The sequence below is a fragment of the Lycium barbarum genome, chromosome 3 (genome assembly GCF_019175385.1).
Source record: "Lycium barbarum isolate Lr01 chromosome 3, ASM1917538v2, whole genome shotgun sequence".
Taxonomy (NCBI): domain Eukaryota; kingdom Viridiplantae; phylum Streptophyta; class Magnoliopsida; order Solanales; family Solanaceae; genus Lycium; species Lycium barbarum.
In genome coordinates, this window is record NC_083339.1 from 19,313,338 (window position 1) to 19,320,498 (window position 7,161).

Genomic DNA, 7,161 nt, shown 5'->3' on the forward strand with positions numbered 1-7,161 from the left:
AAATTACTTTTCAAAAAATGACCCATTCCCCTCTTCCTCCCCCTCTCTCTCCACCGCCTCCTTCTTTTTGTTTTTTTTTTTAATTTTTTTTTTTGGAGTTCGTCACTGCCTCCTTTTTTTAAAATTTATTTATTTATTTATTATTATTTTTTAAAAAAAAAAATTATTTTTAATTTTTTAATTTTTTTTTGAGTTCGCCACTGCCTCCTTCTCTTTTTTTTAATTTTTTTTTATTGTTATTTTTTTAATTTTTAATTTTTTAGTTTTTTTTTAATTTCCCATCTCCCTCTGTCACACCGGGTCTTTAATTTTCTTAAAAAAAATTGTTTTAATGTTTTTAATTTCCTCTCTCCCTCTGCCACGCCGGATCTTTGATGTTTGAACAGTTGGTTATGGTGGTGGTGTTGGAGTTCGCGGGAGAATGGAACTCTGGCGATGACTATATATGGGTGTATATGAAAGTATATATGAGTGTATAATATTGTATGTCGGTGTATATGGGTGTATACGCCGGAGAACGGAACTCCGGCTATGACTATATATGAGTGTATATGGGTGTATATGGATATATGGGTTATAATATTGTATAATATTGTATATGCGTGTGTTATATTGTATAATATTGTATATGAGTGTATATGGATGTATATGGATATATGAGTTATAATATTGTATATGGGTGTATAATATTGTATATGAATGTATATGGGTGTATAATATTGCATATGGGTGTATAATATTGCATACGGGTGTATAATATTGCATACAGGTGTATATGGATATAAGGGTTATAATATTGTATACGGGTGTATAATATTTGTATATAGGTGTATATGAATGTATATGGGTATATGGATTATAATTTTTGTATAATATTGTATATGAGTGCATAATATTGTATATGAGTATATGGATTATAATGTTGTATAATATTGTATATGAGTGTATATGGGTATATGAATTATAATACTCTATTAAAAAAATTTAAAAAATATTTTTTTTTTAAATAAAAAATGAGGCAATGGAGAGAGAGAGGAGTTTTGGGTTGGAGCTTTGCAATGTAAGTTTTGAGCTATTTTTTTAAAATGTAAGTGACCCAATCATATATTTATAAAATTTCCCCTAAAAAAAAGGACACAATTGGAAATATACATTAGGATGAAGAGTTTGTGATAGACTACTATTTGTATTTATACGGAAATTGCAATGCAAGACATACACAAATACAAAGAGTTGACTCCAAGTTTGAGTCCACATGCACACATCCAAATAAGATTAACTCTTTATATTAACTATATATACTACCAAACAGTCCCGAAATTAACAAAATCGGTACAAAGGAATTGTTCAAGCTTTTCACGTGAGGCTTCCTCTATTAAAGGTTGGGTTTAATTGAGTTAGTTTTGGTTCTATTTTTTATTTGTGTAGTGTTTCCTTCTCTGTATATTAAGTGATATGGACATAAATATGTATGTGATATATTGCTTTGCGTAACTTTTACGTGCAGGATTTTAGATAAGACAAAGATTTGTTGACAGATAATATGCGGACAAATCATTGTGAGAAAAGCGTTGCTCTGTCTATATGGGGAGATGTAAGTTTTGCATTAATTTTTTTTTTTTTTTTTTTTCGTGTCTTTAGTTCTTGCACAAAATTTGAGCGGATATTGCATGTGCACTTGGATGGCAAAAAACAGAGACACTTTTTATGGTAGGGAGTTTATCACAATTTTTATGGATGCTTTTTAAATTTTCTGAATATTGTATCTATATTAAAATGCAATGATACTCCTTTTTTAAATAAATTTTATTTATCTAACCTGTTGTAATTATTATTATTATTATTATTATTATTATTATTATTATTATTATTATTATTATTAATATATAATTTATGAACTTATATTGTTGCTACCGATCGAGACAAACGACGAATGCTACCTTAGCGAATCATCAATCATCAATATCAATCAATCAATAAATATATATAATAAAGCTAGGCATAGTCAATCCTATGTGACACCTCTCTAAGGCCTTCATTGACATTTTTTTTTCTCCTTTTTTCTCTCACTTTCTTAATTATTTTATTTTAGAAAATCATCTTCATAACTCACCTCTCTTAATCTTCATAACTTCTATTTTAATTATAGTAATAATTAGTAGTATCCATAATCACCAAATGAATTAATGAGCACTTTCTTGTGCAGAAATTTAAAATTACCCGGTGTTTCTCTTGCCTCATGCACTGTTCTCCTCAATCTCTTTATTTTCCTTAATAGTGCTTCCGTTTTACATTCCTAAAATTATGAGTATTAATGCTAGAATACCAAAAGTCTTTAGTAAAAGTAATTCAAAGGTCTCTTCCCGTCCCTGGTATAGTTGGTATAAATAATGAAGAAATTAACAGGAAAAACTGGAGTCCGACGCCAAAATGGCACTTTTTTGGACCTCGAAGACAAAAATGGTATGTCTTTTTTTTTTTTTATACCAAAAGGGGTTTTTCGTTGGTTATCCAACGAAATGTTAACCCCATTTAACATTTTCGTCAAATGTGTTAAAAAAAAATTGTATTTCGTTACATACCTGGCGAAATACAATTTTTTTGTTAAAGTTTTTTTTTGTATTTCACTAGATTACTAGCGAAATGTAATTCATTTTTTTTCCTTTTTTTTTTTAAAATCCACTTTTTCGTGTTTTTTTTTTAAGTTTTCTAAAATAAAATTATGAAAATATAAATTTTTTAGGACACAAAAAAATCAATTTTCCTGATTTATTGTTTCAGATATTTTAATTAATTAAAAAAATCCAATTTTTCATTTCAAGACATGACTTTATTTTGAATATAAATCTAATTCAATTAGATAAAAACATAGTTAAAAAATATAGGAGAAAGAGTAGTTGTAAATTGGTGAAACTTTAAACAGTCATAACTTTGCGCTCGGATATCCGATTTATGCAAAAAAAAATAAAAATGATTTTGCATATTTTTCCGAGATCTAGTAGCGCAAACTGCTGGCCGGGCCGATTTTCTAGAAAACCTCTTTTTTCCCTTCCAATTTTAATTTTCCCCCAAATTGGCGGGAAATTTTCAGTTTTCTTTACTTATAATATGATGATGCGCAATAGACTTCAACATAAAAATTTCGAAGTAATGTAGCTGTGAATGTCAATTTCACTTATGTGGTTTCAATTTTTGAAAATAAAGCTGACTAATTTTCTCGACATATAAAGTTCTAAAATAACCTTACAAAAATATAGCACGTAAACCTAAAGTTTCCAAAACTACTGCAGTAAAATACTGCTTTATACAAAAAATAATCTTTAACGTAGTATTTTACTGTGTTATTGGACTTAACCGCGCTGTTACAGTTTAGTTTTCGAGAAAAGGATCAAAATAGTATATTACATTTAGGTTTGGACCTAAAACTATATACGTTCTCTTACATGGAGCATTATGTTTGCATAAGTGGTGTGCTTTTAGTTAACTCCCAAATATTTTGTTAAAAATTTAACAGAAAATGGCAAAAATGCTCCTGAACTATTAGAAAAGGTCTAAAAATACCCTTCATTCATCTATTTTGCTACGAATACCCCTCAATTCAACTTTTTGGCTCATTTATGCCCTTTGACTAACGGTCAATACTAAAAAAAAATTTAAAAAAATATGTAAATTATGGCATTTTATTACTGGCAAATTATTTTTTTTTTAATCTGGAAAATAGTTTTTTTAGAATCAGGAAAAAGGAATCTCATTTTTTAAACCTGCTTTTTGAAAAGAAATGAAAAATTGGATTTTTTTTAATTAATTAAAATATCTGAAACAATAAATCAGGAAAATTGATTTTTTTGTGTCCTAAAAAATTTATATTTTCATAATTTTATTTTAGGAAACTTAAAAAAAAACACACAAAAAAGTGGATTTGAAAAAAAAAAAGGAAACAAAATGAATTACATTTCGCTAGTAACCTAGCGAAATACAAAAAAAAAAACATAAACAAAAAAATTGTATTTCGCCAGGTATGTAACGAAATACAATTTTTTTTTTTTTACACATTTGACGGAAATGTTAAATGGGGTTAACATTTCGTTGGATAACCAACGAAAAGCCCCTTTTGGTATAAAAAAAAAAAAGACATACCATTTTTGTCTTCGAGGTCCAAAAAAGTGTCATTTTGACGCCGAACTCGGAAAAACTGCACATGACCATAGCTTCCCCTCTCTTGCAAATTTTCCAGCTTTTATAGAGTTGTATGTTTATTGTGATTGCTATAGATATCTATGTGTGTATTCACTATCCATTGCTTTGTACAATAGAAATTCGTTGAGAAGCTTCTGTATTTGCGAGAAAAATAAAGATGAATGCCACTCAAATTTGGTGAACCTTTTATCCTTTTGTCAAGCAACACTCTTTTTCTCTAACTTCTTCTTACTGAATCTCTTAAATTATTTTGTTTGTTACATTATTTGAACTGATTTTTTATGTTTTACTTTGTAAGATCACGAAATTGAATTTGAGCAGGTTTCAACAGAACTCACAACAAGCCAATATTGTTCATCTGTCTATTAAATTTGAAACTTTTTAGAGGACTCATTTTTTTTTTTAATTTTTTTTTTTAGAGGACTCATTTAGCTACGTTGTGTGTTCTCTTTTTTCCTACCTTTTTTTTTTTTTTTTTTCAAAAAATTATATGATTTCATGTCCATCAATTAAATCCAGGGATCAACTACTAGCAATATATAGTGCATAGAACATTTAAGCATTCTGAATGACAATTTTCATGATACTTGGTAGTTTGGTACGATATAAAAACCTCGGTGAAAAAAGAAGCATGTATGATGTAACTCTTTGATAAATGTGAACTATTAATGACTTGATATACACCGAAAACTATTTTGTTTTGTTTTGTTTTCTAATAATTTCATACAATTTTTTTATGGGAGTTGCATTTTAGATTCTTTTCTTTTCTAATGCTTCTCATCAATTTTTTTCCGTCAAATAATTTTATACACAATCTTGTAATGTTAGTATTCAGGCGTACACTAGTATGTATCTAACTTAGCAGGTTCAGATGTAAAAGAAGCCTCAAACAAGGGAGGAAGGTCGGAGGGAGAAATATCAGAGTAGCATTCAAGCTTTGGAAATCAGAGTAATTTACTCCAACAACTATTGATTGACTTTTTAGTCATGCAGAAAGTGAGAAAATTCTATTATTTTTTTCTTTTGACAGGGAAGAGGACATCAGGGAATAAGAATATTCTTAGCGGTCGGGTTTAAAATAATATTATTTTTTCTCCAAAATTTTCCATGTATAAAATATATAATTTTAATTAACGTTTTCGCATGTCTCTGCTTTTGAACTGTGTCAAGGAACCTGTAATAACAAGTATATTACAGAGTAAATGTATGTCTATGTGACAATTAACAGTTGAAAAATAGCTTACTTAGAAATTGAAATTTTAATTCTTCTTCATGCTCTTTGCTATGATGGGATGCTGTGAAACTGCCAAGTTCTGAGATAATTAGGACCAAACATAAATTTAGGTGTACACCAAATAAAAGGCGTGAACTTTAGGGGATCCCGAGGTATTATGACTAAAAGAAAGGTGCATCACATGGATGATCTCAGCTATGTATATCATGTATCAGTGACTGAAATTGATGTGTTACGATAAAATTTGTATTTGTCAAATACGCACCAAGAGTTTTACTGTAGTTTGGATTAACAGTATACATATTTAATTCTTCAAATTAATGTGTAATAGGTTAAAGTTAAACAAACGCAAAGTGTCAGTGGTGGAGAGTCAAGTCTTGCTCTCCGGTGTCGCGATTTCGATTCCGTTCTAGGTTAAAGTTGTGAAGAATGAAACATTTATAGTATTAAAGGACTTGAAAGAGCAAATGTCGATATTGTAAATAATACGACGTAGCCAAAATAGAACATAAGATGTACTACTAAATAGCTTATGAGCGATTCCACCTAAATGATATCAAAGAAAGAGCAATTACAGATATACACAAAGAACAAAGAAATATTAAGAAAGATATGACCAAATAGCATGTTTGTACCTTATAAGTAAAGGTAATGCAATTACAAATAATATGTAAATTATTTAAGTGTGTTCCTTTAGAGTGACAAGAGACGGCCATTTACGTTTTGAATTCAAATATTAGTTTACTGCTATTGAATAATTAGTTTCATTTAAGTGTGTTCCTTTAGAGTGACAAGAGACGGGCATTTACGTTTTGAATTCAAATATAGTTTACTGATATTAAATAATTAGTTTCATTTTTTTACTCTAGCAAATTACTATTTGAATATATATATGCGATTATAATTTTACTATCTTTTGTACAAATTATGTGATATTTAGCTGGGGATATCATGCAACGCATAAGTATAGAGACTAGTTATTTTAAAAGCATGAATATAAATGTTAGTTGTTCAAAATAACCTTTAAATACTAAACGATTTTTATACCCTTTTAATCTAATTCTACTATATTTCTATTGACTCTCTTTGTCAATAAAATAAGTGTCACAATTAAAAATAGAGTTTAAAGCAAATACTACTTCTAATTTTCAGTTTTGAATCAAATTAGTTAAAGAATTGCTCTCACATTCAGATTAGGAAGCATCAAACGAATGCCCTTATTTCCCTTGAAGTAATTGTGTGATTGAAAGCTATTTGTGCACGTTAGAATTTTAAGTCTTACAAAGAAATGAGTAGGTAATTATAAGACCATAATTTGATAGACTTAGGTATTTTTAGATTACTTTATATGTGTGGTTTTAAAAGATAGAATAAGAGTCATTAAACTAAAGTATATGATGGGAGTTATGTAAATAATCACGTTTTAGTATAAAAATAGAGATGAATTGCTTAAATGCTTAACAGCATATATTCCAGAGTTGTTTTTTTTTTTTTTAATTGAAAAGTTTGTTAAAACTTGAAATACTTATATCTGAAAATAAAAACTTAGTTTTGAAAAAAAACAACTAAAGAAGTTCTCTCGAAAATAAAAGGCTAGATTTGACTAATTTTTTGTTTAAAAAGATAATCACATGTTGGTCCAAACTTTATTGTTGAACTTGTCTGAAATTTTAAAACTAATCCAGTCTCCTCCCTTTTGTTGAAGTTGTGAAGTCATATTTACACCTTTT